The sequence below is a fragment of the Streptopelia decaocto genome, assembly GCF_964273445.1.
Source record: "Streptopelia decaocto genome assembly, chromosome: 1".
Lineage (NCBI taxonomy): Eukaryota > Metazoa > Chordata > Aves > Columbiformes > Columbidae > Streptopelia > Streptopelia decaocto.
The window spans coordinates 78,128,409-78,156,279 of NC_138663.1; the positions used below are offsets into that span (position 1 = coordinate 78,128,409).

At 41.0% G+C, this 27,871-nt stretch overlaps 1 protein-coding gene across 1 annotated transcript in view; it reads right to left on the reverse strand.

Annotated features, from left to right (window-relative positions):
* Positions 1-27,871, reverse strand: part of SOX5 (SRY-box transcription factor 5) — a 611,279-nt gene that overhangs the window by 479,334 nt on the left and 104,074 nt on the right. The window contains exon 2 of the mRNA XM_082064631.1: positions 12,177-12,264. The gene's annotated coding sequence lies outside the window, so the exon portion shown is untranslated. The remainder of the gene's footprint in view (positions 1-12,176; positions 12,265-27,871) is intronic.

Sequence of the window (27,871 nt, forward strand, 5' to 3'; positions counted from 1 at the left end):
CCCAAAGAGAAAGGCAGTAAGAGACATCAGAGCCAGTTGGTTCACAGTCTAGCAAAGAACTCCACAGGTTAGTTAAACCTGGTTAATTTTATTACTCAAGAAAGTCACTACTGGACAGAATAAATTCAGCCTTTGAGAGGCTTGTAACCGGGGAGCTGAGCTCTCCATTGAGACAGTGGGGAGAATATTTTTAATCAAAGCAAAACAAGTGGGTTTTTTTTCTCAGCTTGCGGACAGCTGAGCCATTTTGGCTGAATTTTTTTTTTTAATGTCTGAGGCAAACACCCAAATAGAAAATATCAGCCAAAGCTGAAATCATTTGGCAAAGATATAAACAGCTGAAAAGAGTTTTAGGATGGAAAGCATCAAGCGATCTTCAACACAGAGATAACTTCCCATACGTCTTACTGCCTATTTCCCCACATGCCTGCAATGGTCAGGAACAGCAGGCTCCCCACCAGCAACATGTGCTTCTGCATAGGGCATGAGCAGTCCCCAGCTTATGGGGAAGGTGCTTATGGGGCAGGTTTCAGCCCTGGAGTTCCCTGCTATAAGGTGCCATTGAAGCTCAGGACCAGGTAAGTCAAAGAGGGGATATCTGTAGACACGCAGAAGTTAACAACAACTTCATATCTATGACAATAAATATAATCAGAAGAAATTAATGAAAGGTACACGCTATCAATATCCAGGCTAGGAGGAAGAGCTTGAAAATCCAGAAAGTTATTTCCAGACCAAGTTCTTAATTACCCACATATATGTCAAGAGTGTTAAGAATACCTCCTAACAGGACAATTCCAAAGGTACATAAAATGCTGCAGAGAATAAGCCAACATCCATCTGGCGAAGAGGGGTCCCATGGAGGAAGACTGATCCTGGGGTTTGGGGAACCTTCCTTTGAATCACCTGACCCTGGACACTATTGAAAAACAGTTGCTGAGCTTGACAGACCCCGGACACAAGTCAGTGCAGCAAATCCCTTAGCACAAACTATCCAGCAACAGCAGCCAAACAAGAACCCCAGGGCCAAGATTCAGCCTCCCAAATCCCACCTTTATTTGCAACGCGTATATACCTATCACAGGTTTTAAGTATAGAATACGCTTCATTTTTACAAGTAATTGTTTGCCTTGAGCAAGTGTAGCTTACAGTCACTGGAGGAAAAGATTTGCTTTGTTGAGTTAAAATCATGGGGTTGTTTCATTAGAAACAAAGGAGCACAAAGGTAAAAAGATTAACAAGTAAATATTTTATCTTTTTCTCTTTTTAACTCAGTGACATGAAAGCTCAAGTCCTTTATAAATACCAAATGAGATTTCACAAGTTTCATGGTTGAGTTTTGAGCAGAGAAATATTTCGGGGTGCAAGACAAATACTCTGTGTTAAGGAAAAAGGAATTCTGGAGAAAATAAAAAAAGTTGACCATAAGCTGAGGCCTTGGTTCCAGCCAAGTGCCTGTTGTTATGAAAGCAAGGTGCTCCACGCGATCTAATCATGGCACTAAACCTTGTTACAAGCCCTTTTACAGCTCCAATATCTGGGTTACATGGAAACACGCTGGAGAGCCTCCTTGTACTATGAAATAAATGTCATTCTGACTGGCATCCTCTCTTCCAGCAAGTAATTTCCCTCTGCTGATAAATCGATACAGCAAAAACAAATGAGAGTGCACAATGGGCACATTGAGGATTACATTTTTATTCATTTCAGAGGCCCTGCAGCAGAGTTTTTTTAAACACAATAGCAGAAAATGATGCACTTGAGCTAAGGGGGGGAAAGGAGAGAGTGCCTTAGAGAGGAAAAGAGCAAGCAAGGAAGAGAAAGAAAGGGGAAGAAGAAAATTCATCTCAGCATTAAGAATACAGGTCTAGATTTTAAAATGCCTGAAGTTCAGGGTGGTTTTGTGTCCAGTGAGCATTTAGTTTGGCTCATTTCTATGTTCTTGGTATCTGTTACAGCAACAATAATCTGCCTTTATTTTCTCCTCCCTCCCTTTTTAAATTCTTATCTAACTACTCCATGTTTTGTTTCAAGGAGCTCTTCTCATACCTTCCATCACAGCAGCTGTACTCACACAAACAGGACACCACCAGCATTGCCCATATCTATAATGTCTTGTACCAAAGCAGTTATCACAGTATCACAGTATGTTTGGGATTAGAAGGGACCTCAAAAGATCACCTAGTCCAATCCCCCTGCTGGAGCAGGAACGCCTAGGTGAGGTCGCACAGGAACATGTCCAGGCGGGTTTTGAATGTCTCCAGAGAAGGAGACTCCACAGCCTCCCTGGGCAGCCTGTTCCAGTGCTCTGGCACCCTTACTGAGAAGAAGTTTCTTCTCAAATTTAAGTGGAACCTCTTGTGTTCCAGCTTGATCCCATTACCCCTTGTCCTATCATTGTTTGCCACCGAGAAGAGCCTGGCTCCATCCTCGTGGCACTCACCCTTTATATATTTATAAACATTAATAAGGTCACCCCTCAGTCTCCTTTTCTCCAAACTAAAGACACCCAGCTCCCTCAGCCTTTCTTCATAAGGGAGGTGCTCCACCCCCTTAATCATCTTCGTTGCCCTACGCTGGACCCTCTCCAGCAGTTCCCTGTCCTTCTTGAACTGAGGGGCCCAGAACTGGACACAATATTCCAGTTATGTCAAAATATACACCATTGTGGAGATGTAACTACAGGAAAATGCAGCAAAACATCTAGACTTCAGGGTTTCAGCCCTCAGAAGTAATCTAGCATCCAGTAGCATCAGGAGAGATATTTTTAGTGACCTGTAGCAGGTTCCCACTCAGCCACAAAGTAAATGAAACCCAGCCTAGCCACCTTTAGTTATACATGCGCATGTCTGAAACTTAAGGTTTTGCTCCTTTCTATTTATGGAACAGAAGTGAAAAAGAGTCAAACTGCTATTTTTCCTCAGGGCATTTAGCCAAAGAGGGAGCAGCAATGGATTTACTGAGGTGCAAACCCCAGAGGCAGGAGCCCAAGGTTTCAAGAAATGGCTTGGCGACCCCGGATCTAAAGAAAGTCTGAAGGGCGCGTCAGAACACCGATAGTACTGGGGAAACTCTCACGCTTTGGGTGCTCACCCACTGCCAGCAAAAAGCCAGACCAATAGCTCCAGAGACTGGAGGCCTCAGCACATCTGCAGGACACCTGGAATGAGGACAGCCAAGGAGGAGCTTGGGGCAAGACACTGCATGTTTCAGTGTAACTCTGACTTGAACATGACCCATGCCAAGGGCAAGTAATCCAGAGAGTACATGGTCCTTGTCCCTGAAGAGGGACTTCCAGCAAATGCAAGGAAGGCTTTAGTTTCATCACTACGTATTCACTAGGGACTGGACCAAGGTGACAAAACGTTGCACATTTACTGCCATGTGACTGCTGGTTTGTGGCCGCTTTCAGTAGTTCTATGGTCAAGGTTTGAACCAGCAACCTCAAGGTGAGGGGCAGTTGTATCTCATTACTAGTTCCCCATGCCTCATTAAATTTGCATTTATTTGGCTCTCACTGTTAGTGGTTCCTACAATGACCAGCTAGAAATTACGTGCCTTTTTTCTTCCTTTTCACACTCTCCCCCTCCCTTTTAATTTTTTTTTTTTTTAACTGAAAGGCCATAACACAACACCAACATAATGCAAAGTGAAATCCTTTTACAACCCTGGGAAGGCCAAGATGTGTGCCCAGTAAATGTAAGCAGACATGATATCCTTTATAATCACAGCAAGATGAAGATGTGAACTGAATAAATGCTTTAAAAACATCATAGATTCTATTAGATGCAAAAGATTGAAGCGTTAGGCACCTTTTAGCTCAACTTTCATTTAATTTACTGCTTGCTGTACTGTAGTCTAAAGGGAGTGAAAAAATCCTCTCTCTAATTTTTTTTTCCTTTTCATGAGCTGACCAAGGAGATGAAATCTGGGTACTTTAATTACCATTCAGAGCCAAAGGCCTGGCCTTTGATATGGAAATCCCACTTCAACTCCAGCTTGCTGCTGCCTTTCCCTGTCCCCTTCTCCTTCCAATCTCCCAACATGAATTTTAAGTAGTCTTGTCAACACCTGACCATGAAAGCTAACAGCGGCCCGTGCCGCTAAGTTGGTGCTGTTCATATTTTGTTATTATTCTTTTTATTTTATTACTTTTCTTTTTTTTTCCTTTTCTTTTTAGGAGGGTGAGACTGGGGCAGGGAGGGGGGTGGGTTAGAAACTGGCCAAACCTAAGGGACCAGATCTTGGCACCTTCTCATTCCTTGTCCACACATGGGCAGCCGGGCTGCATGCAGCAGCTCGCATTAAAGGGTAAAAGAAAGAAGAAGCGGGGGGGGGGGGTGGAACGGATGAAAGCTGTCATGTACAGTTACCCTGTTATTGTCATCTGCCTGCTGCATGACTCCCAGCTTTGCTATAATTATTAATTGCACTTGTCAACTGTCATTAATTCCTCTTTAGCATCCCTGTCTTGGAGTAATTAGACAGAACAGCCTCACTGCACTCATTGTTTTGAGAGGCCCCTGAAAGAGCCCAACGGGCTCTGCGAGAAGACAACCATCATTAATACAATGGAGCACCTCAGCATTAACCCTTTCGAAGGTGCTGAAATTGGAAGCCATTGGCTCTCCCATCTCACAACTTCCAGTTGCAGGACTCCTGTGGTTCCCCTTTCCTTATGAGGGCTCCCATCTGATAACTCAGAAGAGCTGGAAGCTTCAGGTGCTTCAGCATGGGGCACCCCACTTGAGATGCTGCAAGAAGGCCCAGGCTTCCAAGGGTGGGGACTCACCGCTTCCCAGCTCTCAGCCAAGACATTATCTGGTGCCTGAAGATGAAGGCACGACATACCAGACAGAAATTATCATCTAAGATTACAGAGGTTCACCAAAAAGCAGTTGTGGGACATCAATGTTCTTCCTCCCCTTACCTAAGGAAAGGGATACAGAGCTCTTGTTCTGATTGCGGCCGCTGAGAAACCAGAGTAAGACCTCAAAGCCCAGCATCACTATCACTGCCCCCATGCTAGTCCTCCACAACAGACCTCCCACAATACACTTCCCCAACCATATTATGCACTACAGCAGCTGTCCCAAAAGTCTCCAATAACCAAATCCAGTAGCCTCCATCGCTGTTACACAGGTATAAGCGACAACCACGATCTGCCTCATGCTTGGCATGTACTTGGCAGCTGCGCAGATGACGCACGGCAGGGACTAGGACTCCGTTTCCTCTCCCAGATTTGCAATGATGGAAAGGATAAAAGCTGACGTATGTGGAAAAGGTACAGTAAGAAGGTGTAACTCTGAGTCCATGAGCAAGGGACAAAGCAACCAAGTGGGATGAAACTGTATTTCTATCAACAATCCTGAGAACAAAACTGCACTTTCATTAGAAAAGTCAAGCTGTTTTTGAGGCAGGGGGGCAGGAGGGAGGGAGAAAGTGTTCACTCTCTTAACTCCATTTCATTCCAGTACCTGACTGCAGAATGGTGGTTAAAGAAATGGGGAGGGACTAGAACAACCTGTTGCTGCAACAGGAAAAAAAAAAAAAAAAATCTCTGCAGTTCTACTCTTAAGTTTACAGCTTAGTAAACTCCATTTCTCTTCTCCTAACCAACTCACTCTTCTCATATTTTTATTGTAATGCTAGAATTCAGAGTTCTCAAATTGAGAAAGGAAACAAGGTAGACAATAGCCAGACTTTCTTTTAGTGCTGCTTGGGGCCATGCTGAGGAGCTCCTACATCAGCAAAGAGACCTGCACAGGGGCTTTGGGAAGACAATCCTGCACAATCACACCCTCAGTCTCACAGCTGGAAGTGGAGGGACCACAGATTTCCCCTCTGCCCGCTCCCCCTCCCAAAATCCAGGTAAGACTCATATTCAGGTAAGGCAAGCAGTTTTGCCAAACCTGGTCACATCAAATAACGTCTTCAGCAACAGTGTTCCTCAAACAATTTATTTTAAATAAAACTATACAGCCCTGGTTTAAAATTGAAACCTAGAATACTGAAGATAAAAAGGAAATTTCTTCTCCCTGTCTGCTAGCATACCTGTAACAAGATAACTTTGTGAAAAAAAAAAATCCATTAAGTTTCGCCTGTCTTTTCAATGCTTGTCCAGAGACCACCAAAGTCACAAATTAATGAAGCCAATATACTCCAAAAAAAGCCATAAAATGTTAGAGTCTTATTCAGAGCTTCACCTTCTTTGGATCTAGCTTAGTGGCTTGTGATTTACTGAAATAACAGAAAGCTTTGTATAAAGCCATGTGGAATACATTTATAGTACATATAGAACCAGAAAAATCCTTCATAAGCATATGCATCTGATTTTTGGCAGTCTGTGTCCTGCATAATTTGGCCATATATCTGATCAGCAAACACTTCTTCACCTTTCTCTGTTGTGGCTATAGTCAACAAATGCAAAAATTACATTGATTTTTTTCAAAACAGGGCCCAGTTCAGCTGCATGTTAAGTACCACCACTGATTAAATCCCTTCTGCATTTTCTAAAGACAAATTTCAGTGCCCCGCAAAACTGGCTCTGTCTTTTACAACAACTCATTGACAACCAAATCTTGCTATTACCTTATTAACGAGCAGGTCTACTAAACCACCTTTAAATTGCAAGGCAAGGCTGAACTTATCTAAAGGCCAGATTTAATATATGCATATATACCATACTGAATGGCAAGTGATACTAGTTTCCCAGGTAAATAAGCCAAATAATTCTATTTTACTTTGCTAATGGCAGATGTTTATTTCACATTCTTACACGAGCATGCTCTTGGGACCAATGCAAACCAATCCTGACTGCTGTCAGTGGGGGCACCCTGGGATAGAGCTGGCTGAACTCACCGATGATTTCAGGTCTTCAGCGTGATCTGCTGAGACATCTCTGGGATTCAGCCAGAAGCTACGGCATTACCTCCGGTTATTTCAAGAAGGTGAAGAACAATAGGTGGTTAACAGCCATTTCAGTGCGAATTCACATGCTTTCTGCAGTGAACTTCTGTCACCAGTGTTTTGTTGCACGGTTGGCAAGTTTTGCCAATTTAAAAGTGCAACATTGCAAGCAGCTCTTTAGCAAAGAGATTCAACTGCAAAACCACACATTCCTCTAACCCTTAATGCCTGACCCTGTACGGTGGGTATTCCCCAGTCACCCTGAGCCCACGTTTTCTCCCCCCTCCCCTTTACAGATCACACTAGCTAAAAAAAACAATTAACAGGAGTACAGTACATACAACGTGTTCACAACCTTAAAAACCCACCGATATCATTAGAGATAATAAATCCTCTGTTCCGCAGTCTCTCCAATGAAGAGTGTTCAAGTGATGATTAACCAACAAGCTAAGTGTTCAGCTGCGATCACAGCCCATTTTGAATGGTTTTTGCCCACGGCAAAGTAGAGCAGAAGATTAAAAAACCCCCCTCCCAAATGGATTAAAAACCCAGTTAAATGACCATCTTTGAGGTCATTATGGCAGTAAGTAATATCCATATATACACATATACGTTATATATAAAAAGAAAAAAACCCTCAGACAATCCTTCTCCAGAGGATTACTTCAGCACTTTTGACTTCAGAGAGATTGAAACTGATTCTCCTCAGCAAGCAGCTTTAACCTAAATCAGAACTCACCTCTCCACCAATCAGAAAGAAGATTTTCCAAAAACTTATACTTCCTAATAGTTCTATGGGCCTTAATCCTCTTGGAAACAGTTTTAGGTCATTATTCCAGGAGTTATTAGGTTGGAAAACAGCTTCTAGGCAAATGATGCTATTCACAAACCTTTTACACCAGAAATAATGGTTGGATTATTTCTGCCTCAAAAGTAGTCTTGAGGTCTGATTTCTGATTTTCTTTATATCTAGAGTTCCTGAGAAAAGACAGCACTACTTGCTACTACATTAATAATAATAAAAATTAAACACATAAACGTATTTGTATAAGGATTGTAACAGCAGTAATGAGAGTAAATTCGGATTTTAAGTGAAACTAAAAAAAAATGGCATTTTCTCTCCTTATTTCCAGTGCTTCTGTATGTTTCCAAGAGCACCTGAATGCTTTGGTATTCCCCCAAAATATCAGTTTTATTTCTTCTAAAGTGTTATTCCTTTTCAATATCCATTGCTATCTCACAGAAACAGAGAAAAATAAAAAAAGGGATCTGAAAGTCTGCTCCTTGCACAGCAGTTGAGAGAAGGGTGGCCACACATCCTTGAGTCTGGGAATACCCCTGTTTCCAGGACCTTTGAGAGCACTTGCTGTTTCCACCAGAATTTATGCTTTGCCTTCAGCTGCCAGTGCTCTGCAGAACAGGCTGATCACAGACTCACCAAGCGGTTGAGCTCACGTAACCAGCATCTAGTAATGAAAACTCCAGTATTTGAAAATACAGAATTATCTATTTTTTTATTATGATTCTTTTTCTACCCTTAATCAGAGGAAGTAGATGGGAAACAGGGAGTCCAGTAAATCCCCCACCCCAGATAGCTTCCCTCTTCTCTCAAAAAAAATTACCATCATGTAATGTATGAATGTAAAAACAGATATATATTTAAAAACACCATTAATGACAGAGGCCAACTTTTTCCTTACGTTACATTTTTCTCAACACTTGCACATACAACAACAATACAACCCATCGCAGAGCTAGATGAAGCTAGGTTTGCAATCCTGCCACCAGTTACTGTGTCTGTGAAGGTCTAAATCTCTAACACATGCATCTAAAGGAGATTGTGGAGTTGGGGCAAGCTCAAAATAGCCCCAGGAACGTGCAGCATTGTGAGCACTTCCACAAGCCCCTCCACGTCTCCACGCTCTGCTTTTTAGCACCAGCAGACACCCTGAGAGTCCAGGCCAAAACGTGTAAGTCCAAAAGGTTCTCCTGAAAAGTTGGCCACTCCTCCATTTCATAGTGAAGGGGGAGGGAGGGAGAGTCACTGACAAGTCCATACAATATCTGTGCTACATTGTGAACTTTGCTTCCTTCGAGAAGTCCAAATACTGAAATCCCAATGGAGATTTTTGCCCAAATAGCGATCTCAGGATTTACCCGCCACTTTTACCTACAGCTGTATATGCATGTCAAGTACCCACAATCTTTTTCTCAAAAAGACCCCCAACCTAAATAAAAAACTTAGGAGCCTGCTTGCTGTAAATTAGTTATTAGTAAATTTTTACCCATCAATTCTTACCCTGAAGATGGCAACACTATTCTTTGCAGAACAAGCAGGTCAGTGGGAGGTAAAGCTTCAGTATCACAGAAACTGCAGCACAAATAAAGAGCAGCAGCATCTCTGACTAAATGTTTCAAACAGGAAGTGAAATCATAGAATTCGGTGGCCAAAGGATTCTGTGGTATCACTTTCTAAAGTATATTAAAAGTGTATTAATTTGCCTAGATGGCAACTTCATCATCATTGCTCAGGAAAAATCCAAAAACCTACAGGAAGGCCTTCTGAGGTAATCAAAAGATAAAGAGACATCACATAATTAAAAAGAATAAAAGAAAAAGAATTGTTGCATTTGTTCTCCTTAGTTATATTAGGAATAAAAAACAAAACTAATGTAATAATGTATCCCAGCAGTTCAAATATTCTAATTTATGTAGAATGGATTATTACTTAGACACTCTGACCCTGGGCAAAACTTCCTCAGTTGAGAAGATTTACAATCTAATTATGCAGGAAGTTCTGCTGAGACAGTTTGGGTGCAATGGTCTTCTATTACATTAGCTTAGCTAAAATTGCTGCTTCTTCGCTTGCTTGGTGTTCCAAGTACTCATATGAAAAGAGAAAATCTTTCATTCACATCCTTTATTTCCCTTTAGTTTTCCTCACCATTACTGCATGCAGAAGCACTCCTTCTCAACTGCAAATAGCAGCAAGGGGCTGAGATTGTTAATGGCAAACTCTGAGTTGCCTTTCAGGCTTTTGCTACGGCCCCTGCTTACTGAACTGACTTTAAAAAGGACCATCAAAGTGCTTTTCATAATTTTTACAATGATAGTTCCTGCATTATTGCTCCCCTCCCTCACTGCAAATGCCCCTATAGAAGGCCTTGAGCTGAAATCTGTTCCTGTACACTTTCTTTTTCATCCTGCACGCACAAAACTAGTTTATTTTTGTAGGGTGGCTCAGAGGTGTTTTGCTGCTGTCTCAGATACCTGAGTATTTTTAGCAATCTATTTCATTAAATTAAAAAAAAAAAAAATCCCTCAACACTTACAAAAATAGCAAGAGATTCATAAGCCTGTGGAGGAAAAGATGGGAAACTTGGATCTAACAATCTAAAGTATCTTTTTTTTCCCTCCTAGATATATTACAGTGTATTGATATAGTTGAATATACAGACATGTCCAATATTAACACAGATGGAGAAACTGGTGCCTTTTTTTCTTTACAGTAAGTGTTTTGATTTCAAAAGGTCAATGGATCATGTCACGGCCTTCAGTCTTGATAATTACCATGTGTAGTAATGCACATTTTTATCTACAGGTGGCAGACCTTTTAAAATCATCTTCAATCAAATTCATTAGACGTTTTTGTTGATACCACCACCCACATTAAAAAGTAAGAAATCTGCAGCATAAAGTTCTAATTAATACTGTTCAATTTATAAGACAGATTTGTCAACAAAGTGGCTTAATTCTCAAAGGCTAGTGACCCCTCTCAGAATGAAAGCCTTAAAAAATAATATAATTTTTTAAAAAAAAGTCAGTTCATGGTAAGCTTTTATTATTAAAAACGAAAACACATTCAGCAACTCAGCAAAGGATTTCTTTCTTTCTCTAAAGTAGAAGTTTCACTTCCTTGATTATCAAGCACTGGATGGTAAATTAGTGATTTCTTCTTTGATAAGCTTACTTAGAAGAGGAAAAAAATACAAGAATGTCACAAACTGACTTCTGGCAGTTAGAAAGAGAAAGTGAATCATAGAAGTTTCTCATATCTGAATCAACCATTTTAAAATACCATGACTTAGACTGTCATCTCATACACGTGTCTAAGGCCTCACTACAAAGCAGAAAAGGACTGATTTACACAATAATATTAGAAGTAAACAATGTAATCTTGCATTCAAACTTAATTAGAAATTTTGTCCCAACAACAACAGTGAAATAGCCCTCTGAAGGTGGACAAAATCACACTGGGATCAAGAAGGCTGTTCCAGGGTTTCATCTGAAAGTTGGCCCTACCTCCTAAGTTACACCAGCTCTGGTTCTCTTCCACACCTTTTCCTCACTTCCACTGATGAAAACTGGAAATAAACATTACCTTTTACTATGGCTGCATTTCTAATCATGATGCGATAGCAATTGCCACTTTTCTTGTAAAGGCACTAATTATACCAGAATACATTACTATGGTAGCAACCTGGTCAAGCTAGGTGAAGCTTAACCCTAGGACAGACTCATCACACTCAACAGCATTTAACATAACCTTTCGTGAAGTCCACAATAACAGGATAAAAACCATACTACCTAAAGGAGGTGCTTGTCTTTGATACCTTAATGCCACAAACATTTGCTGTTCATGGCAGTCAGGTTAAACACAAACACTGCCACAAGACTGAGCAGATGCATTAACTGTGGGATTACCTGTATCTAAGTCTCCTGTTAGGCCAACAACAACATTTAACAGGATTGTTCCCCATCCACTTTCCCTAACTGCAAGATATAATTTTATAAAGTATTTATAGGAACTTAGCACTTGGGATGTATACACTTACACATCACTACTACTAAAATATTGCACGTATATCCATAAATTTATAGTAATCCAGGGAAAACTCTTTATCTTGCCAGTGAGTTAAAAAAAAATAATCTTTTAAAATATTTCTGGCGGTTTTGAATAGACTGAAATAGAACTGCAAAGCAGCTTGAATAAGTAACAGAAAGTATAGAGAAACTTAAAACCTTTACACTGTGAATACACACACTGGAGTCATATCCTTATTTACTTGCTGATATGTTCACTCCTCCCCCTCCTCCCCAGTCCAAAAGAGTGGGTGAGAAAAATAGTGTACATTATTGTCTTTTGTGGTAACCTAGTAACCTTCTCCTTTTCCTCCACAAGCTCTCCCTTCATACCCCACACCCTTCCATACTCTTAGCCCTCTGAAGTAACTGCTGTATGTCTTTATACGGTTTTGTTTTCCTACCCAGTAACAGAGGAGTTGGGGTTATTTTCAGTCTTCGGAAGCTTGTAAACAGGATCAAACAGGAACCCAGTCATCAGCAAGAGGAAGGCTAGAAAAACAAAAGCAAATGCATATCAACATTTTGAAAAGAAAATACATCCAAAACATGAAACAAAAGCCCGGGCGCTGCTAGACATCCCCCTCCCCGTTCCTTTTCGTTTAGTTCATGAACTCCTTTTTGCAGAACAGAGGCTGGTGTAAATTAATGTGTGACCCAAAACATATTTCTGTGGCAGCTTTTTCCATGTGATATGTAATAGCAAAAAAAAAAAAAAGTAGTAGACATTATTAGAACTAAAGTGGCACCTCTTATACTGATAAATCAATACAAAGATTGAACTAGGAGAAATATACGACTACATATTCCTGATTCTCTTAAGTGTTGAACCATCTAACCTACACTTACCGATTCTGTTTTTATATCCCCCACCTAACACATTTGCATGGTTAACTTGTTTAGCATGGTTAGTGGTGCGAGTGCGGCACTGGGAGCAAAAACTCCTCCGCTCTCAGCTGTTGCCCTGTGAGTAGGAGGGTTACTCACACACTTACTCCATGACTTAAGCCCTGCCCCCAGGTTCTCCGAGCTGCCCCTGAGCTTCCCGCACGGGTGACAGACTGCCATCTCCCTCAGGGATGACGAAGGCCAGAACTCCAACAACTAACCCTAGACAGCATGACTTCCCAAACCCCACCTCCTGCACAGTTCAAGAGATGTGGCTGCTGGTGTTCTGTCCCAAAGCCTTCAACCCGCTGGCTGAGGGCAAAGAAGCGCTTTGTGGTACAAGGTGTGAATGTGTTGGACGCACGAGGTAGGAGCTGGGACACCCCTGCAGAAGCCCATGACACTGTTGTGTGGAAGGGTACAACCAGGCTGCTGGACGCAAGTGGCCTTGCCTAGCCACAGGCTCCCCATTACCAGCTTTGTGCCTTGGGTTGGTTCACTTGGTTACACATCAAAGCAGCAACTCGAAAACATAAAATACTCAGTTGTTTAGCTAGAACACATGAACACAGTTGCATGAGCAAGTCTGAGACCGTACTTGTGACATGACACATCAACTTCACCCAAGCCAAAGTCCGCACCACCTCAGGTGTTAAGTGGCTGCCCTTTCAGTCAGGTTTTTCATCCCTAGGATGCACTACAATCTACTAATATCAATCTAGTCTAACCAAAACACATTATTTGTAGTATGAAACATACGAATGAATAAAAATAAATAGGAATTAATCTTGTTTTAAACTACAAAGCACACACGCAACCGAATTGTAAAATCAGTAACCTGAATACATAAAACAAAGCACTTTTCTACTGGTTTAACTTGGTGGAATTGCTTTGGAAGCCCTACAAGGTCTGAGAGCACCCCGTGAAAAGCTGCAGCACATAAAAAGACAACCACCAAAAGCAGGATGGTGCATGACATTTCAAAAGACTACCATCCCTGGTGCACACCGAGGCTCTGCATACAGGCAAACTTTGTAAAGACAAACCTCCACTTTCCATATTACTCTTGATCAACCAGATGAGCAAACAAATGCATTCTCTATATTTTGGTACAGAAATTTCCTCAAACATGAGGAAAGATTTATATCTCTGTAGACTCTTCAAGTTAATCTACGCTGAAGGAAAAATAAAGTCAGTCTTCAGTGAGGATAGGTCATCAAAATTACCTTAAAAAAAAAAAGAAAAAAAAAAAAAAAAGGTCAAGATCTGCAGGACCCATCAGACTACATGGTTGCCAGCATTCCCAAGAACCAGAAAATATAAATTTCTTAATTCTTGTGTCAGACTGGTTATCTTATTAAACATTCATCAACTAATTAGCACAATATAAAATTTGTTCTTTATCTTCCTTCCCCAGCCAACACAGACAGCAGACATGCACCAGGAGCTGAGGAAGGAACAAGCCCCACTCCACTCACTCCTGCTTAAGATGGGATCCTGGGAACATGAAGACCCATCACAGGAGGATCAGACCTGTAATGCTTGTTTAGAGTAAACAATTATTCTCTCCCCCCCAGTTTTTGTCTTTCCCAGCAACCTGGACCCGAGGCAGGGTCTTCTGCTCTTCATATAAGCAGAATATAAAGGAAAAGTAACACTCATTTTACTCATTCTTGTGTCTTCTGCTACAACTTTTGATCAGTGATACTTGCTCATGCTTGTTTTGTTTTTGACCCATACCCTCCCTCAACCAACTCCTCTTCGGAAAACTTTTGTGATTTTTTCCATAAACCTAGACATTTCTAGATTTTTTTGAAGTAGTTTAATTTTCTACTTTTCTGTACTTAGCACGGTGTCTTCCACAACCAGGTCTGGGTGCCTAAGCAGATGCAGATACAATAAGAAAACATAATAGCAACAACAGTAGATGTAATAATAACAATAATATCCTGAGCTATAATCTCAGCTGGATCCAGGATAGTTTACAACAGCATGGCCCCAAGTTTATTCCCATACAATAAGCTTAATCATTTTCTAAGTGTTAATTTTATCTACATAAAACTTTCTAGTTGGTGTGAAACAACAAACATCAAAAGGGTTGTTTTATGACTGTTACAAAAGAAAAAGCAAAATTGAGGCTAACGACTGGCTGCAAGCTTTGAAACATAAAGGAAGGGAAGATATCCGTATGGGAAAAGACCCTTTGCAAAAATCAAATCTACCTGGAATGCACAAAGCTTAATTAATTTGTTGAATTAAAAATATAAGTGTTTATAAAGGTAAATAGCACCTAATTACAACTGTTCATTAATGAGAAGATGAGGCAACCCCCAAACATTAATAGACACTTCAAAAATTGTGGTTCTTGGCTATGGTATTGAATGGAGTGACAGAACCAGCAAAACCAGCGTCTGTTGGCATGTGAAGGAACCCAGATCCTACTCTGCAATTAAATTCAATTTCATCTTAACTATGGTTTCCATAGGATGTACCTAGAAAACTTTTAGCTTTTTTTTTTTTTTCCACTTTCTATTTCCATAACATGTCCTACAATGTTTTTGTTTCTACAGCAACACAGTTTGAGGACCATCACTTGGGAGGACTACAAGGGCAGCATTTCAGAAGCAAGCCAGAGTTCTGTCCACGGGAGTTAAATTCACAGAAAAGCACAAAGAGGAGACTGAAGAAAAAAGGAGTCTCAAACTGGAGCACACATTCTTACAGAGACTTCTACGAAATCATGATTATAGAGAGTAATACATCTTATACTGTATAATATATCCTGTACTATGTTTTAGGTATTGTATTATATTTTACTAAAATGATTTTGTGTGTGGTTTTTTTTTTTTGTTGGTGGTGGTTTTGGGGGATTAAAAAAACAAACAAACAAAAAAAACCCAACAAAACAAAACCAAAAACCCAACACTTTCCCTGAATTTTAATAGTGGTGAAAACAGATCAGTCTTCAAGACACAAGACCACAATCTCCACACAACCCTGCCTCCAAGAGGCTTCCACTGATGCAATCTCTAAGTTCCTCCATCCTGTTCAACCCATTGCCTCTTTACTCAGGCCACCAGGAAGATGTCCCTCAGTGACAAGCATTGTGGTGGCTTTGCTGTGATGATGACATAAGCTTGTGATAGTGGTTTTTTTTTTTAAGGAAGTAAACAGAGCAAAGCCTCAAAACAACAAGCGATGAGCCCTTCCCCAGCACAGTGTAACAGCAGGACCTTCTGAAGGCACCAGGGAGAAGGGCAGGCAGAGGCCTGGCTCCATCTTCTGACAGTGGGCAGTTCCATAGTGATGGTGGGTGGGATCTTATCTCACCTAGCCTGATCTGCATAGCCAGCATGGTTATCTCATCATCTAACATAGCATTTGTGAAGTAAAATACTGGCATCACGAACATCTGCTGGATCTTTCTCAGGGATAAAAATCAAACGCCCAGCCCTCCACACAGTGTGCACAGAAAACACAGCCATTTACAGCCACTGTGATTCACATCACTCCACATTTCACCTCTGGGGTGGTTAAAGCTGCTTCCACTTATGTACTATAGAGATCAGAATGAGAGAAACACAGAAACACGAGGTTTTCTGTCTATATTTTCGTTTTCACAAGAACTTCCTGAGGCTTACAGCTGTTAGTTTTTGACTCTTCAGGTCTTCAGCCTGCCCGCTAGGGCTGAAGTGAATTCATGGAGCAGCATAAAGAAAACTGTGCTGCTACATCTCCCGTATAACCATGCTGCAGATGAGGTCTTCAGTGTCTTGGGATATAACTGGGCAAATTTTTATCCACTCTAAAAAAAAGTGAAAAAAAGCATATGAGGAAAAAAGCATAACTGTTTTTGAAAACCTGTTGTCTTCAGAAAAGACCCTGCCCTCCTACTTTCAAACTACAAGTTCTCATCTCACAAGCCCAAATCCAATCCATGTATCCAGAATACTGCTTTTTACAACATGAACTAGGAAGAATCATAGGATGGATCTACCCAAATCAAAACACAAACCAGTGAAAACCAGTGGGGTTGGGTTGGTGGTGGGGTTTTTTTGCTTGTTTGTTTGCCTTTAAAAACAACAACAAGTCACTTTTCTCCTATAAAAATACCAGCCATCTTGTGCAATATTATCTCATCAGTATCTACCTGTTCATATGGCTGAGGAATAAAAGAAGTCTGGGGGGAAGTGGGGAGTGTTTCGTGGTTTTCTTTTTTTTCTTTTTTTTTTTTTTTTTTTAATCTATTTGCCAACCAGAGTCATTTATCCCCTATTAGATAAAGTATAATAGACTATACCGAAAGGGTCACTGGCCTTCCATTTAATGATATTGCCGGCACCAATCTACATTTTCCCGACAGTGTCCCTCAACACTGAATAAATGGCTGATCTCTTCACAATAACAGCTGATTTCTATTTATTAAGCTAAAAAGGTCACCATTTTCTACGGCTGGGCCGCCCTGCACTATTGATAATTTTATGCATAAACAAATGGCAAATTTGTGCCACATAAATATGCATTAGCAATTACTTTTTCCTCGGGCAACGCTCGCCGCATGCAAATGTGTCCCTCACAGGGCCTGGTGGCTTTTGTTTTAGCTCTTGAACAGCTAAACAAAAGAGCACAATAAACAGTTTAAAAATTGCTAATCAATGGGAAACGCAAAGGTAAATGGCAAGAAACTTGCCCAAACAAATAAAACTATATGAAAAAAGCAAGACAAAAATCATGTAAGGAAATAAATAAATAAAAACTCTCTCTTCCCTCCTCATACTTGTATCTTCAACACAGTGTTTTATTTATTTTCTTTTTGACAGAGAGATGGATGAGGGGCTCTTTGCATTGCAACAGTGGGGCTGGTACTAAAGCAGATCCCAGATGGGAGCACCCAGAACATACACACCAGTTGAGTACACGTTAAGCAGGACCCACACACACTCCCCCAAAGAAAGGAGGCAAAAGAAGAAAGATGTCTGAGGAAATTCACAGGGGACCCTCAGTTTGGCTTCCTGTGAGTTTGCGTTTCCTTCAAAGATTTTTAAATAAAAGCTCCATGTGAAGGAACCACTGAAAAAAAAAGCTTAAATATCTACTGTAAACATTGATTTAGAATTTTACTACTGGAAGTGCCCAGAAAATACCAACTTATCTGTGCCTATGTACAGATGTCTGTAGTAAAAGCCAAATGAATGTTGTCACTTGAGAAACTTGAACTACGTGTAATTTCCTTTACCCCAAGGACAGAAAGCTTGATTTTCCCTTGTCTTATCCTTGGACTACTCATTTCTGACAGCAAACCATAGTCGCACATAAGATACAGGATAATGGAAAAATCAGACCCAGACACTAAATTGGTATGAACATGGAAACCAAAACTGACAATTTTAAGAGAACTGATGATTGCTTTGATTTTTCCCCTTCAACAGAAGAGCTTCAGTGCTGTAGAGAACTGAGCATGACATGTACTGTGATTATTATCATTTGTAGGCAGGCTATTACGTGTGGACAAAGAATCCAGTTCAGTAATGCAGGAACAACACATTGTGCACAAACACATGCTAAGGCCAGCTGTACAACCCTTCCGAGCAACCTGCTTTCTTTGTACATAACTTCATAAGGCAGTAACTCTGTTTTCATGACCAGAATTGGGAAATGAAAAGGCATGAAATATAGCCAGCAGAGTACGTTGCACCTCATTGTACAAACGTTTATGAAAAAAGCAAAACTTAAAACATGTGGGCTAATCTTTTGGTTTGAAAAAAACCCCTATTATTTCAACAGAAGAGATTAATCATGTGCTTCAAGTGTTTCCCAGACAGTGGACATAATACAGCAGGTAACTCACATACACACATTTCTGTGATGTTACTGTCTGAAGTTTTTTATTGTTAATGAATAGGAATGTTCCTGTCAATGTAAACATTCAGCAGTGATCCTATGTTTTTCCCACCCAATCAGCTGTCACAGAATGAAAATTTCACAGAATTCATTTCCATGAATTATTAACAAAAAGAAAAAAAAAAATCAACAAGCCAATAAATGTAATTTTGCCAATTAATTCAGTTAATTTCTTGCCCTTCAATTTCCCTGGTTTTGGCTTGGATGGTTTTAACACCACTTTACACTATGACTTTTGATTCTAATGGAAACTGATGTGTTAACAACTACAGCGCCAGTGGTAATTGGTTTTAAGCATTCTCATCCTAAGAGCACCCTTACACATGGTCCAGTATGGGAAAAGCTGCATTAAGCACAGGACAAGATACGCTCTCACAAAGCAAAAGTTCTCTATTTAGGTTTTTAGCCAAAAGCACTCCCACACCACTAAGACATTTCAGCCATGAATCCACAACTTTCAGTTTCTCCAAATGATGAGGTGACAACTGATGTAACACAGTAAATGAGAGATATATAGAACTCCCTCCTGGCCATCAACCCTTCTTTGCTCTGCTTTTCCCAGTATCTGCTCTTCTGAGACCCTACCTGGAGTACTGCATTCAGCTCTGGATCTCTCAGCATAAGAAGGACATGGACCTGTTGGAGCAAGAGCAGAGGAGGGCCATAAAGACGATCAGAGGGCTTGAGCATGTCTCCTATGAGGACAGGCTGAGAGAGCTGGAGTTGTTCAGCCTGCAGAAGAAAAGGCTCTGGAGAGACCTTATGTCAGCCTTTTAATACCCAAAGGGGACCTACAAGTAAACTGGAGATGGACTTTTTACAGAGGCAGTTGGAACTAGATGATCTTTAAGGTCCCTTCCATCCAAAATAAACACCCAAAAAAATGGTTATTGATATCACCTCCTGCTTTGGGTAAGTCAACAATTGCATACCCAGAGGAGAAAGCATCCTCAGCTCAGACATGCTGCAATCTGCAACTGGCCTTAGAGCTGTTGGGCAGCTGCTACTCAAACATACCCATGCAGTGAAGTGGCATCTGCCTGATAGCATACACACGACAAATCCCAAAGAGTTCAGAAATGACATATCACAGAAATTTGCATACCATTTTGCTAAGTTAATCATGACTGAAAGACCTGCGATTATACACAAAGTTCTCCTAAGGTCGACAACAGAGTGAAAGAAGCATGAGGAGGTATGCTAAAGCAAGATCAAATAAATTGTTTAAATGTCACTGCAAAGGTAGTTCTCACGAATGTCTCTGTGGCCAGTCTCCTGCCATTAACATAGTTAGAAAATCTGTAATAGGAAGAAAATTATTACTACATAAAATATTCCTGCAAAGAGATGCTGCTGCAGAATTGAAATGAAAAGATGTAGCTCAATCTGTGAATGCCCATCCCACATGCGTCAATGTGATGAACAGTGAAGAATAAAATGACTGTTAAATCTCTCTTAACAAGTGCCTTTTTAATAGTACACATGGAACTTTCTGTATTGGTACCATGTCTTAAATGTTGATGGAGCTATTTATGTTAATCCCCAAAACTAGCACCAGCACTATCAAAACAAAACGTCCTGAGAAGATATCAAGAGATGGCCGTTCTCTACAACAGTGGGTGGAGTTGTTTTTGTGAGAAGCATGCAGCTCAAGAGGATGAGATGGCAACAGAGAACAAATTATTTAGTCAAATGCAAGCCCTCTTTCTCCCTTCAATGAAAGTTATTGTTGCTAAAGGCTCAAAGAAATACATAAAAAATAATAAAATAATAATTTTTAAAAAGCACTCATACAACCGCAATCTTCATAGAAGCATGCTTTTCATATCAGAGATTTCATTTTCTGTTTCCTGGAAAGCTTTAAACCAAAAACTTTCTGATGAAAGGATCCTATTTATGACACGATTCCAAATGCAAGAGCGAGTTTCTTTAAGAACTTTAATGCTGAACAGAGCTGTCATTGATAGTGTCTAAATGCTTGTATATATTTTTGTATGCTACACACTTGAAAAAAAATAGCTAGATGACAAAACAGATGCTGGCACATCTGTACGATAGGCTTTTAGAATGATTTAGTCATATGCCAATTTTTTCCTTGATGAGATAGATAAAATATGTTATTAGATCATTACACGTGTGCACACATGCACACACACACACTAACCTATGAGGACACTCAAAACAAAGTAATTTCAGGCATGACAGATTAATCCCACCTTTTTTCTTCCCCCAGACAAAGTATTAACACTTCAAGCTGTATTATTCTAATACAGCTACATCCCTCCTCTTTGATTCTCCATTCTTTTCCCTTTGCTTGACTCCTTTCAGTTGTTTTGAATTGGGAAACACTAAAAACTGTCAGCAAGAATTTAGCATGAATTAGTATCAGAAAATTAGCGTTTTTTTTTAATTAAAGAAAATATTGTTTTTATTTTCCCCATCTCCTCCTTCCTCTGCCCTCCCCAACAATACCCAAAATGTGCCTCTGCAATCAATTTAGCGTCTGAAAAGCAAGCTGGATTTCTTCTCTTTGCTGTATTTTCACTACCAGTAATAACTCCATGATTAAGACTCAGCTGACAGTTCTCATGCCACAAAAGCTGAAAAAACAAAACAAAAACCAAAAAACACCACAACAACAAAAACACCAAAACACAAAACAAACAAAAAAACCCCAAACCCTGCTCCCTGCTCTAGTAGTTAAATTGGTACCAGATTATAAGGGGGTGGGGGGACACTTCCATCAGTCTGATAAACGTATCTAATGTGAAGACATCCACAGTAAGGCAACGTTCCCCTGCTCAAAGCTACAAAAGGACCCATCCCAGGCAAGTACAGACTCTCATTGGAAAACAGATTTAAGTATTCCACTCAAAATAGAAAGAAAAATTCTGAAGGTTTCCATATGAACCCAGCAGAATTGACCAAATGTATCCATCTGTTTGCTTTCATATAAGCAATATGTATGCTGCCAGTATTGGACCTCTTCTAGGGCAGGGCCCTGGGACTTAAATTACATCTGCCACTTCTCCGGTTTACAGCAGCCTCATCAGCAAAGCATGAATTTTTTTAAAGCCTCAAAATAGCATCCTGAGGAAACACACAAGAAAATGACTGTTTCTATATTTCCTGCCTTTTCTACCTGATGACTTTGCCTCAGTACCTAATATTAATATCAAATGTGATGTTCTGAGCTGAGAAACATGGAAGCACTTCAAGAAAGCCTTTTAGTGTCTCATTTCCATCTCCTTAGCTCAGAAGGGACTATTTCATAAGCAAATTTGAACACCTTCAAGCAACTCATGATGAGAGTATCCAGAATCAAATTAGTTACTTCACCTCTATTAAAACTGGCAAAGCAGCAAATCCTCATGCCTCCTCACAGTATATAATCACCAATACAACAGGCTGACGAGAACCTCCAAATATGGCTGCATCTTACATACTCCAAACTTGAATTATAACAGTTTAATACAAAATGTTTTTTGAAAATTGATGTTGCTGATTTCAGCTATGGCCATTTTTTCAAATGCAACCATGAAGATCTGCTTTCGTGAATGCAATGCAGTATTTCTTACTTGAGCAACGGCAGTACATGCAACCAGTCAGCACAAGCAACCCCATATTAAAAGGCAAAGTACAATTTAGAGTGATTTACTAAACCTCTGCATTAGTTCCCTTCAGAGGACAGAATTCTCTCAAACCTATGCTGTAAAGCCTCTCTTACATAGTTTGCATTTCTCCCCAAACACCTGCTCTAAGCACCAACAGGAAGCACATTGACCAGCACATTGCTGGTCAAACCTTTACCACCACTTCATCAGAACTCTACACTCTTTTATTGTGGCTGGCCTAATATATGTGTTATCTACAAAGAAATCAATGCAGCACCCAATACCACCAAAACAGTGAGTATAAAAATTGAAAACCTGAACTGCTGTGGGTAAACATACTACCACTAATGACCTGAGCCACATATCTTTTCTTAGGTCACCCTGGCTGTCAAGTGACATAGCTTAAACCATCCTTGGATGACCCTGAAAAGTGCCTGAGAGAACATGACCCTTGTGACTTGCCCTTTACTACCAGCCACCTAAATGTTGTCCAAGTCCAAGGAAGAGGAAGCTCTCAATTTGCACATACACAGAAGAGACCTGCTGAAAATTAGCATAACACACTGAACGGCCTGGTATGTTGGGCACATTCCATCCTCCACAGTTCTGCATGTCCCCCATGTTGTGCCAACCTGCATCACCCCAAAGGCTCCACGAGCCTCTCCTGCTGCAGCTCTTCCAAGGCATTCAGAAAGCTCACAGGTGTTACACTGGAAAGCACTAGAAAGACAGTAAAACCTCCTGCCTCTCTGCTTCCAAATCATGAAGCAAGATGAAGCAACCTGACTCAATGTAAAGAACTAAAGAACTGAAAAGAAGCACTGATAAAAACAAACAAAAAACCCAAAACAAACAAAACAACCAACCAAACAAAAGGAGCAATAGGGGTCAGAGCAGGAGCAGGGGGAGCAAGAAGTGCAGGTGAAGATGAGAAATGTAAAAATAAGTTAGGATGCCCAGCAGAATGCATCAGTGCTGCCAGAAGACATTATCCCCACAACCTGGATTTAACTGCTGGACTTCTGACCGACTTCGTCCACCTGCTGCTGCTCAAGACAAGAACCAGAAACACCTCTTAGTGCCCAGTGCATGCAGCAGTGACAGTCTGCTACCAGCAATTACTCTGCCAGCTCAGGTGGCAGTGCTCTCTGCTGAGTATCTGTAAGTAACAGCCCTTTGATGACCGAAGTGACAGGGAAAGGGCAGTGGAGCTCCACAGGATATTCTTCTTATTTTTCAGCTTTGCATTACAAAACTTCTCTGGTTTAAAAAGGCTGAATAAAAGTAAGCACTCAACAAAATGCTATACTTAATCACAAAATACTATACTTAACACCGTACAATCACCCCTAATTTAGCCATTGAAAGCCTGAGCTAAGGTTCAGTCGTCGTGCATACGTTGCTATACTCTCTAATTACACGATCACATGCCAGTTTTTTTCTAGAAGGATATCACCCAAGAAGAGCCAGCTCTTGGAATGAACATGAGTTGCATACTTAAAGTTGCCTGCTGGACCATTAACTCATTTGTTTTAGGTACTGGAACATAAGAATTGAAGGCAGCAGAGATTTGCAAGCCAAAAGGAGGACAGTGTTGCAGGAATCCAAAATCTTCGTAGGAAGCCCTTAGCCGTACGTGCCCTACTTTCTGACCTGGCACACCTGAACACATACTTGTGGATGCCACATTTTGCAGTCAGCTGATGCTATATTTTAAATACACAGTTACAATAAAGTGAAAACAACACTTTGAAAAGTCAGATCTGACCCAGACACATTTAGAAACCTATCAGAGGATTCAGCTTCCCTACACGTTGAATGGAGGCCAAGAGGTATGTCAGAAGACTTGCAGGGAGTAGTCCAAGAAAACTCCACATTTCCCTCTCTCCACTGACTGAACAGAGGGATTCCAAGAGCATCCTTTCTGCTTAAGCTAGATACTGTCTCTTCAGTTATCATCATGGGGAACTAACAGAAATGGCCACTCCACTCCACTGAAAGCCCAGTCTCTAGTAGCTTGAGGCCAGGCCAGCTTGGTGCCTGGCTTGCCATGAGGCTCTTGCCTCCCAGATCACAGTAGCTTTCCTTTGGAAGAAGGGTAGAAAATGCTTTTCCTCAGGGTTCTCCTAAGCCAGGTGTTCAGGCCACTTCTCTGGGGCACATGGTTTCAAACACTTTCAGGTGACCCAGGAACTGCCCAGACATATAAATATACAGAATTAGGGAGACTTCAACAAACTGGATTGCTGTCAGGTTTTAGGTCAACCGTAGCTATACCAGTAGGATTTGAGTGAACTGGGGTGTTTTCTTCCCCTTAAACAACTTTTCCACCCATCTGTAAAATGGATACAATACCATCAAGATGGATGATGTGAAAATCAATTAACATCTTTAAAATATACAGATAACAGTGATAAACATCACAGTCTGTAGCAATTTATTAGCTTTTATTATTGTACATATTATATCAATAATATTACGGAATTGGTGTTTTAAAGATGGGGTTTGAAGGTGTGCAGAATATGCCTGCCACAAGGCCACACAAACAATAAGGATTAAAAAAAAAAAAAAAAAAAAAAAATCTTCTCATTCTGTCCACACCATCATTTCAGTGGTCTGATATGTGATCATGTAATTAAAGACTGTATCATAATGCATATGCACAAAGGGGTTGAATTAAGGCTGTGCAGACAAATCTAATTCTGGCATTTCTTATGCTTTGAGTGCCTGACTTCACAGTCTTAGTGTTCATTTAACAGTTTCTGTATGTAAAACCATACATTATATACACATGTTGGTAATATCTACCATATTGCTGCATATTCTGATTCTGTAAGGTATGTTGACGCACACATGAACATACACATTTTGCAAAAGCAAAAGAACTCGCAGCCATATTCCGGCCATCGCCCTTTCCCCCTTCTGCACCATAGCCTTGCCATTATATTTATCACCATCAAAAATAAGCTTCTCAGGGGTGCCAGCAGTTAAAATGTTCTTTTACCATTTACTTTTAAGTACACCGAATATGTGTCAACACCTCCAGCTTCTTACCCACTGCTAAAAACATTTTAAATAGCATCTACTGTGTATGAGCCATTTGTGGATCAGAGCACAGGTGCACAAATACATGGAGCTCTTGCCCTGGGCCCTGAACAGAGGCTCTCCTGTTAATAAGACCATGCGGAGATGACCACTCCTTGGCGGTTTAAGAAGGCAGGATTAGAGCAGATGTTGCTTTTGGCCCTGTGCTACACACAGCACTTCAGTCTGCTGTGGGCACCTGAGAAGACTTTGGTTTGCAGGGCTGGAGAAAGGACTGCTCTCCATTGATGCCAGAGAGATAGGAGGAAAGATGTTCAAGCTGTTTAACTCACTAGCATAACTTCCATTGACTTAACCGTAAGTATGAACAAACCCTTCCATTTTACCTGTTGTAGTTCAGTTTGGTTTATCCTTGGGAAAATGCACTCTTTTTCTCCTCCTCTTCTGATTTCAGTATTCTTTTCTACTGACTGAACAGAATTTTTGTGCCAGCACTTAAAGAACCCTCAGAAAGAGCACCAGTAAGACACTCTGCAGTGCCTTCTTGCTCCAACACTGACTTATTTCCACCAAGCTCTGGTCAGACACTAGTGCTTACTTACCCTGTTACTGGATTTTCCAGCCTGCCATTGTATGTCCTCCCAGTTCTCACAGTATTGATTCTAACTGAAATCCTTGTGGCACACGGGTAGTTTTGCCAGCTAAACCCGGGGGAAGACGCTTCATTCCCAGCCAGGAGAAGATTTATCAACTCAGTGCACACCCACCATTTATTCCCCAATCACTATCCATTGCTTTACAACATTGTCATTCACTAATACCTTAAATAAATATTTCAAAACTAACAAAAAAACCTCACACAATCAGTCTTAAAATACTAACTACAAACTGTGTTGCAATATACATGCAATGGTCTACAGACCTCAACCCAAAGTTCTCAGACGTGCCTTTACCACAGCTGTAGGTGACAAAATGCATCGTTTGGTCAGGTTTTAGTATGTGTGCTCTGGTGTACAGTAAATACTGCACTGTTAGACCTCATGAGGCAGTTGAGCATCTCCTCACCAAGGGAAAAATCACCCCGGTTTGTACTAATGATAGCCACAGCAAAATTCAGGATCAAAATAATGGGAATTTCCTCTTGCACAGTTTCCTAAAAACAATGCTGAGCACTCAGACTCTAAAACCACCTTGAATCTGAGCTTCCCGAGAGGCAGTTTGCAGTCTCACACAGTTAACAGTCTAGATCCTTTCCTCCTCCTCACACCAGTTTTCTCTCTCAATTTCATAGAATGCAACCTACAGTTGTCCTAGAATTTCAGAAAGTGATAATTTTCTGTAGAGGTAGTTTATCTGACATTGGGCCTATAGCACAGGAGGGCACTTGTAGCTTCTAATCATCCTCTCCATCTGTTCACCATAAGCAGTGTTGATCTTCAAATTACACAACCTACACAATCCTGAAAGAGTCTTTTACTTTCCGGTAGGACAATCTGCTCCTTCCCTCTCCCCATTTATTGCAATCTGCAGGATCCTTGCACTGCCGCACATACGGAGCACAAGAACATATCAATCCACCCTAAATGACCTCGAAAGGCTGAATCAGTTAACCAAAATAGGCAGAAACTGCAGCTTTCCAGTAGACTTCCCCCCAGCCTTGAAGTTATTTGTAAATTCCTCTTTGCAGCACAGACCCTGCAGTAAGACTCATTCTAAATGTACATAGTCCCAAACAATGCCAAAATTATTAGATGTTGGTACCACCACAGGGTCCAAAATACTCTTCCCACAGCTTGCCCTGCCTAATGCTGCCCTGTCCTGCTTCAGGCACCCGGCCTTAGAGCCGGCCTGACTCTGCACCGTGTCACCCACACCTCTCCCCACGCTCCGTAAGGCATCTGTGACAGCATGGATGGGCAGGAGGGGTGAGAAGCCAGCTGGCAGTACTGCAGCTCCTTCATCTGACCAGGAGACAACTGTTTCAAAGCAGAAACATGATGGTTGAGGTTTCCAGGAAAGGAAATGAGCAACCTTGATGAGGAAGGAGAGAACCCAGAGGTTCCAGATGCCTGACCACGGGTGCTCCCACAAGCTCAGATCAAATGGGAAGTAGTTAACACACAGATGATAGGAAGAGAAGTAACAGCTACCCAGCCCTCCAAAACCTCAAATGACCCTGTTTTCTGAAAAATTTGATAGTAATAGAGAATCTTTGGATATATTCCTGCAGTAGAAATACTCTGTGTGCTGTTCCATCACTATACAGCTACTGCTCATCATATCCCTCCTGCTATCAGCAATTGAAAGCTGACCCATAAAGGACAGCTGAAATAGTGCTTTCTTGTCAGAATCACTGCCACCACAGCATTCTGGTTTCCATACTACCATCATGCATCTTGCTGTGGCTTCAGGGCAGTGATCCCCAAACCGGGGAGTTGAAGGCAAGATGTCATCAGTGAAACCTGAGATCACCCGCAGCAACTACTCTGCAGCACCAGCAATGACCACCATGGCCCACAGGGACAGTGGTGCAAGATGGTGCTCACAGCGTGCCACTTGTTTGGTATGGTCAGCCACGAGCCTGTAAAGACAGGAGTCCATGGTGATAAGTAACACAAACAACTCTCGGATATGTTAAAAGAAAAAAAAAA